Below are 14,295 nucleotides of genomic sequence, written 5' to 3' on the forward strand. Positions count from 1 at the left end.
AATTTGCCCACATCCTGGCAAATGGCTGTTCTGAGCGTACTAGGTATCTTATTCACGATGCTCTTTGGCTGCTGGTGTCTGTAGTGTATTTGTGGTGTCTGGTGGCAGTGCCCCCTACATACCTGACCCCAGGAATATTGCGGAAGAGGGGTGGACCAAGATCGTAAGGGTCGGTCGTGCAGGGTGTGTAGGGGGGAAGTTCATGGTCAGGCCGCTCAAGATGGAGGTTCTCTTGCTCTCTGTACACCCCCTGCCCGACCAATGCCTGCTTCACTGATACCCTATACACATGACTGACCTTCCTACCCACTTGTCCCAGGCCCCAGCTGGTGATTGTTCTTATCCAAGGGGCTGGTGAGGGTGTGCCCCTCTACTGGTTTCCCTGGTAACTAATGAGCCCACCTGACATCAGTTCTCCTCTAACTGGTAATTTCCCCTTCCCCTCCAGAACCAAGACTGTCCCCTTGTCTTGCTTGCCTTCCGGTAAGAAAACCACAGAGTTAAAGCACCATTCTCATCACGGCGTATTAAGGTAATATCCTATCAATATGACTATCACTCTTGATGTTAACCTTGAACTCCTGGCTGAGGTAGCATTTGTCATGTTTCTCCATTGTTACATACTCTTTTTTTCCCCCTTTTCCACACTATACTCTTTGGAAGGATGTGACGATATGCAGCTCACACTAAGGAATGGGGAATTATGTTCCACCTCCGTGAATGGTGTTATATAAATTATTGGAATTCTTCTGGATGGGAGACGTATCTGTTCTACTGATTTATTTATTCAGTCATTCGTGTATATCAATGTGGACTCATGGATATTTATTTCACATTTTGGACTATTATCCAATTCAAGTTTATTTGTTGTTCAAGTGTTCTAGCTTTGGCCATTGGGAGCTCTTTCAGTTAATTCCTGTATCCCTTTGACATAACATCGTTGGGGGTTTTTGGTTTGTTTGACTGGTTTTGTTTTTTAGGGGTTTTTTAGCACTACAAGATGCTCCAAGTGTATCTTATATATCCACTGACCCAGTCCTCCAGGAAGCCATTTCTCTTAGGGTCCCTACTTCCTTTTACTGAGAATTGTATTAGAATCCAAGATCTGTGTCCCAGTTGTGCTCATTGCGACTGGAGTGTCAGTACCACTAGGCCCTCTCAGCTGACAGAGCAAGGAAATATATGTGTGTGTAGTGATACCGTATACACACATATCTATAAGTATTTATATTAAGCTAAACCTGAGTTCATGCTAACACGCTCAACTCTAATCTCTTACCACATGGGTCATTCTAGGCTTCTCCCCTTGCTTGTGCGTAACTCCCCCTCCTTGTGCGTAACTCCCCCTCCAACAGTAAGAAACCTGGCCCCTAACATCTGCCATCCTTTATACTCTCTTGATGACTGTAACTTCTTAAAGAAGTCTTGAAATCAGAGAATGTGTTGTGGTTCTTCAATATTTTGTTGAGCCTTCTAGATCCTTTGCCTTTCGATATAAATTTTAGACACTATCCTGATATCAGATTTTGATAGTGATTGGGTTGAATAAACAGATCAATTTGGGAAGAAGTTTCATCATAAGACTATTGAGTCTTTCAGTGCAGGAACTTGGAATATTTCTCCATTAATTTAGATATTTGATTTCTTCCATCAATGTTTTAGATTTCTGCATATAATTTTGTACATGCTGTTACATTTACACCTGAGTACTTCATTTTTGGTGCTATTGTAAATATTTTTTAATTTCAAATTTCAATTATTCATTGCTGGTATACAGGAAAGCAGTTGAGTTTTGTATTGATGTGTATGTTGTGATCTTGCTGTATTTGCTTATTAGTTCCAGGAGTGTTTTTCTGCAGATTCAGTGGAGATTTCTGTACAGTCATGTCATCATCAAAGAGCTTTATTTCTTCCTTTCCAATCTTTTCTTGTTTTATTGCACTAGCTAGAACTTTCAGTGTGTTGCTGAACAGAAGTGGTAAGAGAATCTCTGCCTTTTTCCCAGTCTTAGTGGGGAAGTATCCAGTCTCCTATCATGAGCTACCATGTTAGGTGTAGGTTTTGTGTAGATATCCTTTATCAAGTTGAGGAAGTTCCCCTCTATTCCAGAGTATTGCGAGTTTTTATCATGAATGGATGTTGGATTGTGTCAAATGCTTTTCAGCATCTTCTTTTGCTCACTTATGTGTTGGCTTACACAGGTAGATTTTTCAAATGTTATACTAGCTTTAGATACCTGGAATAAATCTCACTTGTTCCTAGTGTATAATTCTTTTTATACATTGTTAGATTCTATTTACTGATGTTTTGTTGAAGTTTTTGCATCTATGTTCATGGAAGATGCTGATCTGTTTTTTTTTTCTTTCCTTGTAATATTATCTGCTTTACATGTTAAGGTAATTCTGTTTTCAGAGAATAAATTAAGAAGTATTCCCTCTGCTTGTATCTTTTTGGAAGAGATTACAGAGAGTAGGTATTGTTTCTTCCTTAAATACTTGGTGGAATCATCAGTGAAAACATCTGGGTCTGGTAATTATTTTTAGGTTTTAAAATATTATTTCAATTTTAATAAGCATAGAGTTATTCAGGTTATCTATTTCTCTTTGTATGAATTTTAGTAGTTTGTATCTTTCAAGGAACTGGTTCATTTTTTCTACATTATCATATTTGTACAAATAGAGATTTTTGTAGTATTTCCTTATTATCATTAGTGTTGTTCCCTTTTTCATTTCTGGTATTGGTAATTTCTGTCTTCCCTCATTTTTTTCTTGGTTGGCTTGATTAGAAGTTTATCAACTTTGTTGATTTTTTTCAAAGAACCATATATTTAAAAGCAATGTTCTCTGTTGGTTTCCTTTTTTCAATTTCATTGATTTCTACTCTAATTTGCATTACTTCTTGCTTTTTCCTGCTACCTAAAGCTTAAATTGCTATTCTTTCTCTAATTTTCCTAGGTTGTTCATTTCAGATCTTTCTTAATTTCTAATATAAGCATTTAATGCTATAAACTTCCTTCTATACACTACTTTTGCTGCATCTCTCTAATGTTCATGTTGTGTTTTCATTTATATTTGGTTCAAAATATTTAAAAAATTTTGGGGGGACTTCATTTTTGACTCATAGGTTCTTTAGAAGTATGTTATTTAATTTCCAAATATTTGTGGATTTCCAGCTATCTCTTTATAATTTATTTCCACTGTGGTTTGAGAACATGCTTTGTATGTTCTTTCAAATTTGCTAAGATGTGTTTTAATGGCCTGGAATTTGGTATATTTTGGATAATATTGCATGTAATCTTGAGAAAAATGTATATTCTGCTATTGAATGAAGTATTCCATACATGTCAATTAGATCAAGTTGATTGATAATGCTGTTTAAGTCATCTGTATCCTTAGTGATTTGCTGCCTGCTTGATCTATCAAATAGTGAAAGGGGTGTTGAAATCGCCATTAAGAATGGATTTGTCTATTTCCCCATTTAGTTCTATCAGTTTTTGCCTCGTGTATTTTCATGCTCTTTTGTTAGGTGCATACACAATTAGGATTACTATGTCTTCTTAGAGAGTTGACTCTTTATCATCATGTAATGCTTCTATTTATCTCTGAATCTTTTCCTTGTCCTGAAGTCCTTTTTGTCTGAAATCAATATTGCTTTCTTCTTGTTAGTATTAGTATGATGTAGCTTTTTCTATTCCTTTACTCTTAAACTATTAAAATATTTGTATTTTAAGTAGGCTTAACCTAAATGGGAAAAGAATTTGAAAAAGAATAGATACATGTATATCTATAACTGAATCACTTTGCTCTACACCAGAAACTAACACAACATTGTTAATCAACTATACTCCAGTATAAAATAAAAATTAAAAAATAATAAAGTAGGCTTTTACAGACAACATGGAGTGGGTCATTTTTACTTTTAAAACCACTCTAACAGGGATGAAGTAAGAGAGTAGCATTGACATATATACACTACCAAATGCAAAATAGATAGACAGTGGGAAGCAGCTGCATAGCACAGGGAGATCAGCTTGGTGCTTTGTGACCACTTAGAGGGGTGGGATAGGGAGGGCGGGAGGGAGACGCAAGAGGGAAGGGATATGGGGATATATGTATGCATATAGCTGATTCACTTTGTTATACAGCAGAAACTAACACAACATTGTAAAGCAATTATACTCCAATAAAGATGTAAAAAAAAACCACAAAAAACACTAACAACCTCTGTTTTTCAATTGGTTTATTTAGACTGCACATTTTATGTGAATTTTAATTGGATTAATACCTACCATATTTGAAATTCTTTTTTATTCATTGCATTTATTTTCCCCCTTTCTCTCTGACTTCTCTAGTTTTAATTGATCAATTTATATCATTTTATCTCCTATTTTAGCATATTGATTATATTAAAAATTCACTGATTGCCCTACAATTTACATTTTTATCTACTTTAAGTCCAATTTCCAATAATACTATGCTCAAAGCAAGTATACTTCAATAAAATTTAATTTTAAAAAAAGCAACTATACTCCAATAAAAATTAATTTAAAAAATAAACAAAGAAAAACAAAAACAAATAATACTTTACTCTTACCAAGTAGTTTAGGTACTTATAAAAAATTATTCTCAATTTCTCCTTGCTTCCCCTGTGACATTGCTGTCACTCATTTCACTCATTTATAATCACCTAATACATTGTTATTATTATTGTTCTTAAAAGTATCTTTTAGGTCAAATAAGAATTAGAAAAAAATATTTTATTTTACCTTTATATGTTCCTTCTTCAATGCTTTCCTTTCTTTATGTAGATCCAAGTTTCTGACCTTTATCATTTTCCTTCTCTCTGAAGAAATTCTCTTAATATTTCCTGCAGAGTAGGTTGGCTGGTGGTGAATTCCAGTTTTTTGGTTTTTTGTAAATTTCTAATTCACTTTCAGAGGATAATTTTGATAGATACAGAATTTTAGGTTTTTGGGGGGTTTTTCTGTTTTTTTTCAACACTAACTCACTCTCTTCTTGATTTCCTGTTCTCTGATGAGAGGTCCACTATAGTTCTTATCCTTGTTCCTCTTAAGTAAATGTTTTTTCCCCCTTTTCTTTTTATGATTTTTCTTCTTCTTTTTTAATTTCCTGTGGTTTGAATATGACATACCTAAATGTAATTATCAGAACTGAAGGAAGGAATATAGAGTCTCTCATTTGAAGAGTAGGTCATTTGTAGAATAAATACTTGAGGAGAGATGGATTTATGGAAACTACATTGTAAAATTCTTGCAGGTGTCACTCATGCAAAATGCTATGGGATTGACGTGTCCTGGACTTGTGGCAAATCTGGGGAGATATGACTCATTTTTCCCAGAAATAGGACTGAGGAAGAAAAACAAAGAGAGTGGAGAGATCATGAGCTGTCTAGTAGGATAGGCTCCCATTTCATCTCAGCCTGATTCTTATATCTGTGTATCCTTGGGAGAGTTATTTCACCTCTGAAAACTGTGTCTCATTGTCTGGAAAATAATACTCAATACCCATGTTTATTTTGAAGATCATAATACTGTATAGACATACTGGAAATAAAGCAGCTGACATATAGTATTGATTAAAAAATGTAGGTTTCTCTTCCCCCCGCCTCTTCATTCAATTCTTCCTCTTTCTCTCCTTCTTCCTCTTCATCTCTTCCCTCTCCTCCTCCTCTTTTCTTTTGCTTCTCCTTCTCCTCCTCCTTCCCCTTCCCCCTTTTTTCTCTTCCTGCTCCTTCTTTTCCTTGTCCTCCTGTTCTTTCTTCTCCTGTAACCTAAAACACTGAATCTTCTTATCTGGGATTTAACTAGAGAGATATTGTGTAGAATAGAAAGAGATCCCATGTGGTCAGACTATGCAGTTACCATATAGGGGATAGGTAGAGTAAAAGCAAATGAAAGAACTTAGCCAGATATTTACAACTTGTGCCTGGGTTGGAGGGCAGGAGTGTAGCTGTCTCAAGGCAGCGGGTGGATTGGAACAGCCTTGGCAAATAAGCTGACAATGCATAAATAGATTTTTGAAGTTTGTCAGCATGTCTGGGATTACACTCTTTAGATCTTACTGACTTATTGTTATTCACTCTGGGAGTTCCAGCTTCCTTCCAAAGAGAAAGGACACAGATTTGAGCCAAAGTGCTGGAAATGGAATCAGGGCAGCGTCCTTCTACGTCCCAGACAGGTGGTGTTGGCATTACAGTAAAAAATGATACAACTCTAAGGAGCAGGTGAATCTCAGGGGGGCAGAGTCAGAGCTACTTAGTAACCTAAAGATTATTCTGTTTCTGGTAGTTTTAGGAGACTGTGTTTGGTTTTATAATGAGTAATCCCCTACGGGAAGCAGGAACATTACCTCAACTCCATGTCTAAATTCTGGATCTGCAAATGGCACTTGTATCCTTCTGAAATCACAGATATGGAAAAAATTTGAGAGCTTCCTCTAGGGTTGAGACTTGAAAACAAACATCTTTAGAGAACGATGGGCATGTTTTCTTTGTCTCTAACTTATTTGTTCAATTCTTAATTGCTTTAATGACATCATTTCATAGAACATTCTTGTCTCACACTTGCTCTCACCCTTACCTGTATATTAGCATATCCTGAGAGACTTTTAAAAAATACCAGTGCTTAAGCTGATTTAATTTTTCTGAGGCATTGGTAATTTTTTAAAATTAATTTTTATTGGAGTATAGTTGCTTTACAATATTATGTTAGTTTCTTGCTGTACAGCAAAGTGAATCAGTCATATGTACACATATATCCCCTCGTTTTTAGATTTCCTTCCCATTTAGGTCACCACAGAGCATTGAGTAGAGTTCCCTGTGCTATACAGTAGGTTCTCACTAGCTATCTATTTTATTCAAATTAGTGTATATATGTCAATCCCAATCTCCCAATTCATCCCATTCTCCCTTTCCCCCTTGGTAACCATAAGGCAATGGTAATTTTTTAAAGCTCCCAGTTAAATCAATATACACCTAGGGTTGTAAACTACTGCCTTACACACCATGTTTCTACCGGAATTTTAGCCCATTGTCTCTTGGTTTGCCCTTTGTGTCAATGAAGGACATCTGGCCACTGGCATCCTAGAACAGTTCTCCAAATGTTTGAAAGTAAATCCACCCCTCAGGCACTTCCCTGAGCTAAATCAACCTAGTGCCTTCACCTCACGTCTTAGAAGCCTTTCTATCCTTTTCGTTATTTTTGTAAGTCTCATGAGGAATTCTTGTAACTTTAAATCTCTTGGAAGGCAAAAGACAAAAGTTTAGGGAAAAAATAGGCTTTACTGTAATTATAGTGGTAAAATTTATTACCAATTCACACCATTATTCCCTGGTCAAAACATTCTTAGAGTGTATCAATAGTTTCTATTTTTGAAGTAGTTATTGTCTATTGGTGTCTGATATAATTCAGTTTTCCCCAAAACTTATGTTAGAGATTTTCCTAGTATTTTGAAGTCTTCTGTTGAGAAGAGACGACTTATACATTTCATTAAATTTCGGGGGATAAGAGAAGGCACTGTTGAACAATAAGTGTCAAGGAAAGATTCTATGGAAAGCCCATTTCTATCTTATTATAGCAACGTTTAGGTGTACTGGATTCCTGCTTTAAATTCTGCCTGAAGCTTGTCAAATGGAAGTAAAAGGTAGGCGGGAAAAGTATCTTAAATTTCAGCTATTGAGCAAAGAGTAAAATTTCCCCCAAAGCAATGAACCATTTAATTTCTACCAATGTAATCTGAGGGAAAAAATATCAATAGAAGAAACTTAGAAACCAGAATATACACTCAGCCTTCAGAGACTCCAAAAATTCTGGTTCAGGGAAATCAGAAAAGAAATCTTCTCAATACAGTCTTGATTGAATTTTTGGCCTTTATTTACAAATTAAACTTAATCTGACAGAAGATTGGCAAGGACACATAGCTCTTTTGGGAATTCAAAATCTGCTCCCAAATCAGCATAGCACTATGTAAACTGGACAAGCCCCGTACTATGAAGGGGTAAAGAGACTTATCCTAAAATAAAGAGTGGATGATATTTTAAGACGCCACATAAATGACAGTTAAAACTTACTATATGTTAGGTTTTAGGCAAGAGGTCAAATAAGAATTCCTACCTGTGAGCATGCCCACTATACACTTAGAAATAAATTTTGTTTATTTTTTAGATCAGCCCTAAAATCGAACTTTCAGAGACTGGGTGGTGAGACAAAGTGGATCGAAGAATCACAGTAATATTTTTCACAGTTAATTTTAAAATAACTAATTACAAAGAAACGTTATTGAGCACATAATACGAAAAAGTTTTGAATTAGTTCATATCTATTTCTGTCGAGGAAATTTTAGTTGGGCCCTTTGAGGCAGACTGAACTGGAAGAGGATTTTATTTAATGTGGGGTCTGGGTTGCATGGGGGAAAGCATACAAACTGATTTTTATGACCTATAAAATTAAGTTGTAAAAGTTACTGAGATCAGTATTGACTGAACAGATAGTATTTTGAGGGTCATCTAAGATTAATTATCATGTCAGTAACCTGCCATTTGAATTTAAAAAAAAATTGTTGATCTTAATATTGGTGATTAAAGAGTCAAAAAAGTATCATCTACCAAGAATGCTCTCCATTGTGTGATGTCAAACTGGTGCTGATATCAGACCTACTGTTTTAGATACCCTGGGATGGAAAGTTTCAGTAGACACTCTGAGGAAGTTATTCTTGGTGCTTTTCCCTGAGAACAGTCTCCCATCCATAATGGTTGGTCCACAGGGACCATAGTTCTCTCACATCACCCTAGTTCTCTGGCAACATCAGATTGGCCCTGACTCACTTTGGTTAGTCATATTACCTCAGGAATGTGAGCCCAGCGAAGGACAGAGCCTGGGCCTTGGATGCTGAGTCCCCTTAATGGCAGTCCTCTAGGGAAAGACCCACAAACTCTTGATGCTCCGAGCCCTAGATCCAGTTTCATCCTTTCTTAAGAGTTGCTTCTTCAATATTTAAAAATTTTTTCTTACCATGAATTTCCTTTTAATAGTGGAGATTTCTCATGCTGTATCTGTTATTTAAAAAAGAAATTCTTTACTAAGTAAGCAATCATGACATTAGAGCTTAGTAAAGGCTTCAAGGAGTCAGCTAGTTCAGCTCCTTCATTGCATATGAAGAAACTGACTTTAAGTTTTTGAGTTAATTCTAACATCTACAAGAAGTAGAGATGAGGGATGAGAGCTTGGTTCTTACTCTTGCTGAGTGTTCCATTCTAGTTCCTGTGGTTTACCCAGGTTACAACAAAGACTTATGGAACATAGCACAGCCTCTTGGTCCACATATTATGCTTCCTTCTCCTCATGCTAAATTTCTCACTTTTCATATTTCTTAATTTTTTTTTATTACTTTCACTTTATGACTGAAGCAAAAGAACCAAGGATTTTCACAAACACTCTATCTAGAAAAAACCCAAAATTAAGTCTCATAGATTATTATTTGTAAATAAAATGTATTTGGATAGGGAGAATTCAAAATTATAAACTAATCAATTAATTCAAATTATGTATTACATCTTTAGCATGTGCCAGGCACTATTCTAGTGTCTAGGGGATGCAGTGGTGAATATAGATAAATCTCTGTCCTCTTGGAGTTTCTATTCTAGTAGAGGAAAAGACAATTACAAAATGTATATAAAATATACAGTCTACTACATTGGAGTGAATACCAGGAAGTAAAATACAGCAGGAAGGGAGATAGGCACGTGTGGTGTGGTATGGTAATTTTAGAGAGGGTGGCCTCACTTAGAAGATGACTTTTCAGTAAATCCTCAAAGAAATAAAGTAACGAGCTATGCAAATACCTGGAGACAAGCAAACCAGAAAGAGAGAACAGCATATGCGAAGGCCCTGAGGCAACACCATATCTGATTTTTGCCAGAGACATTGCTGGTGCAGAGTGAATAAAGGGGAAAATCATAGGAGATGAGGTTAGAAAGTTAAAGGAGTCTAGGAGACACAGGGTCACATAACGCCTTATATTCCAGTGACTTTGTTTTTTGCCCTGATGCAAAACCATTGTGGGGACTGAGGAGAGGAGAGATGTATTTTTACCTGCCTCCCTGTGGCTGATGAAGTCAGAAGCAGGGAGACAAGCTAGGGAACTTGCAATATTCTGGAAGAAAGATAATGATGGCAGCAGAGCAGTGAGAAGTAGGAAGATTCTGGGTGTGTTTGAAAGATGGAGCTGACAGGATTTATTGGTGAATTAGATGCAGAGTATGTTGAGACAAAGAGGAGTTAAGGAGACCTCCAGTGTTTCCACCCAAACAACATAAAAATAGAATGGCCATTTACCAACAAATCCTCAAAGATTGAAACAGATTCCATAGGCAATGTAAAATGTAAAAATAAGACTGTGATGTAGGGTGCCAGGGATTAAGGATATTCCAAGAAGGAGTTTCTTTAATGTCTATCATGTGCTCAGACATCATTGAGTGTGTACTGTAAACCTGTGTCTGAATGTGAGTATGTTTTTACCCCAAATTCTCAGAGACATTATAACCATCTACAATTACTCATCAGGACATCCTTAACCATCTTTCCAGACAAGGTGAATTGCATGCTTGTGACTCAGACACAGTGACACTGCCCATTTTTTCCTGATTTTCCTATCCAAAGGCTTGGTTTATGAGTGAAACTGATTGTTCAAATGTTAAATTTCTTGTGGCCAGGACTGAATTGGAATTTTTAAATGAAGTCCTAAGCACAGTCTTGTTACAAGTGCTTCTTGGGTGATTAATCATTGTATTTAGGATGAAAGTTTATTCTTTATTGTTATTTTGCCAAATATAGCAGAAAAGCATTTGACTAATAGATAACAGAAAACATAAGGAATCAGAGAAATTGATTTAAATTCAACATGTTCTCATTTTTGTGCCAACTTCAAGTACATCTGTGAAAGTGAAAATTTTCTTCCCAAATTAAACTGATTTCAGATGATAGATTTGTTTTCCCCTACCCCAATAATGGCCCATCTGCTCAATGGCCTTGGCTTTCTGTAAGCCCAAAAGAACACAGTACCACCCATTAAGAGAGAAGGAAGAAGTATTTCTCTCTTGTTTAGAAACATTGCCCACTTCCAATAAATGTGAGCCATTCTTTCTTTCTGTTTCCAATAACTCTTAAAACCAGTTGGTCAGTTTTTGCAGAATGAAGCCATCTTCATGGCTGTACATTCATTTCTGGTGTTGGAACACGAGTAGGACCCAACTTTTCCAATTTTCTAACAAAAAACCAAATTTGTTCCTTTCACTGAAAAAATAAGGAAGACTTTTCTTTTTGTATTGTTGTTTGGAAAGAGCAACACTTTCCCATCTGAGTTTCTTTTAACTAGATTCAAGAATCATCATATTCATTAATTATTTACTCAATCCTTCCCTCCTTCCTTCCGTAAGCACTTATTAAACATCTACTAAGTGCCAGGCATTTGCTGGATACTGACAATAAAAAATGAATAAATCAAGGTCCACCTTTAAGCAATTTACAGTAAAAAACCATAAGCAACTAAATACAAAATAAGTGACACCAGTATTTCTCAGCAGGGATAATCTCCCTCTGAACTTGCTGCTTCCACTCCGGTCCCCCTCCAGTCTCTTCTCTACATAGCGACCAGAGTAATCTTTTAGATGGTGTAATTCTCATGTCCAAAAACTTCCTATGGCCTCTCATCACACTTAAATTCTGAAGTCCTTGGTAAGGTCACAGTATGACTTGGCTCAACCATCTCTCTGAATGCCTCCCCCACCATCATGGTGCTCAGGACACATTGACCTACTTACTCTTCTTAGAGCTCCCAAACATGTTCCTGCCTCAGGGCCTTTGCATGTGTTTCTGCATGCAAAGTATCCCTTCAAGTATCTGCTCAAATGCCATCTCCTCAGCCTCCTTCCTTGATTATCCCATTCCTTTGTATATAACGAGGAAATCAGGGAAGGACTCTAATGATGTTACACCACTTTATTTTAAATACCATTTATCACCACTTGACAACATATTTATTTCTTTATAGCATAAACCATTTTCCAGGTTTTAAGTGTCATGCAGGAAGCAATTTTCTTTCTGTTTTGTTTATATTTACATTCCCATACTTTAGAGATAGGCCTGACAGAGGAAGTACTCAACTAATACTAGTTAAGTGGTGTCACAAGTTATGGAAGCACAGATGGGTAAGTGGATTGAGTGGCAAGCTAGGGAATTCAGGGGATAATTCACTGAAGTAGCATGTGAATAGGGTATAAAAGATGAGCAGAGATTTGATTGATGGGGAAAGAAAGAAAGGGAATGTCATGAACAATATATGCATACAAAGCAGGTACCCAATAATGTGATGAATTAAATTAACTCAGAGCATGGTGTGCTTGGGGGAAATTGTGTATCCAGAAGATACAGATATGGCATTCATTACTGTTAGAGAAGTGACTTAGAACAGTGGAGTTTCTTTGAGGTTAAGCATCAGGGAAAACCAAGAGAGATTCTAACTCCGGATAATGCCTTGCTTTAAAACAATCTGTCCTTTCCCCTAACCTTCTCATTGATGACAAGTATCTCCATGAAGAATTTGCATTCATCTCTAATGAGTTTATGGTAATTAGTGGTTTTAAGGAATAAGCCTTCTGCCATTTTATTATTAAAATTATCTGTAAGCAGACAGGTGTACTCTCTATTCCTACAGACTTGAAATCACATCCTCTTTATCTTTCCTTCCCTCCTAGCTCCAAGCACAGTGCCTGACACATGGTTAGGAGCTCAGTAGATAATGACTAGAGCAGAAGTTTAAAATTTTTTACTTCAAATGTAAATATTTTAAATGAATCAGGAGCACTATTTTGAGCATCTCTACGGCATTTTTGTAAAAGGAATAACCATCTTCATTTATCTGTCTGAATTATCAATTGCCCTGAGTATTTAAAATGGGGCTGTTTCTGACTGGTCAGAATGTCTGTTCATCATGTTTGCGATGGCTTTGTGTCATTGCCATCCTTCAGTGACCAGGAGAGGGGCCATCTCCTCTGAGAGGGCCATTCTGTTCTCAAGAGCTTTAGGAGTCCTCAGCACCACTACTTTGGTACAAATCACCCCACCTTTTTCTAACAACTTAGATTTACAAGTTTGTGTTGTAAACATTGGTTCTGCCACCCACCTGTATATGGCGTTCCCCAGGGATGGGAATAGTTATTCATTCTTAACTCTGTGTCAAGCATCTAATGTAATGTCTTTCATTTATTCAATTAACACATATATCTGAGGTCTGTATAAGTTAGGTGCTGTTTACTGTGTTTTATATGGGGCATAAGACAATGAACAAAAAAACAAAACCCCTTACCTCCAGTGTCTTATATTCTAATGGGAATAGATAGGAAATAAAAAATAAATAAATAACATATGTGGTGTGTGAGAAGTCGATAAATGTTAAGAACACTAAAGCAGGGAAGAAAGTTGGTGATGTGGTCAGATGGAAGCTTGCAAGTTAACATAGAATGGTCTGAGCGACCTCAGAGAGAAGACAGCATTTGTGAACAGACCTCAAGAATGTGAGGTTGTATGTTTATCTTTAGCCATTTTCAGTTGCCTGGGTACAGACGGATATTTAGGAAGAGAAATCTCCAGATATGGAAAGCAACAAGTAGAGAAGACTTGAGGTGAGGGTGTGCCTGGAATGTTGTTGAACAATAAGGAGGGCTGCAGCAGAAGAAGTGAGGAGGAGAAGGAAAGGAAGTAGGTCAGAGAGACAATGGGTGTTCAGAGAGTAGAGCATCTTGCGGGTGACGCAAGGACTCTGGCTCTTATTAGAGTCTGTCTGGGTCACCGGAGGCTTTTGAGCAGAGGAGTGACATTACTTGACTTACAGATTACTCTGACTTCTGCGTTGAGGATCAAGTGTAGGTGGGTGAGGCAGGACTGAGCATAGTAAGTGCTCATGGGATGCTGATCAAGCCAGATCTCCACCAGAGATGGGAGACGGCTTGCAGCACATGAGCAGGCTTTGTTATGGGCTCCTGAGTTCCAGAACTCTCTTAACTGTAGTCTGTGGACACTGAGCTGCCTGCCCTTTCAAATCGCCAGAACCTCTAACCTATCCTGAGCTTTCTCTCCTGAAAGCTGAATTCTGGCAAGTTTTACCTCATACGTCTAAGACACCTTTTATTTTTTTTTTGGACGGGAAAGTAGGATTTATTGGTGGGCATGAGTAAGGAGGGGGCAGCGCCAAGGCTCTCACGAGTGCAGGGCCCGCCATGTGT

The sequence above is a fragment of the Balaenoptera acutorostrata genome, chromosome 14, assembly GCF_949987535.1.
Source record: "Balaenoptera acutorostrata chromosome 14, mBalAcu1.1, whole genome shotgun sequence".
NCBI lineage: Eukaryota > Metazoa > Chordata > Mammalia > Artiodactyla > Balaenopteridae > Balaenoptera > Balaenoptera acutorostrata.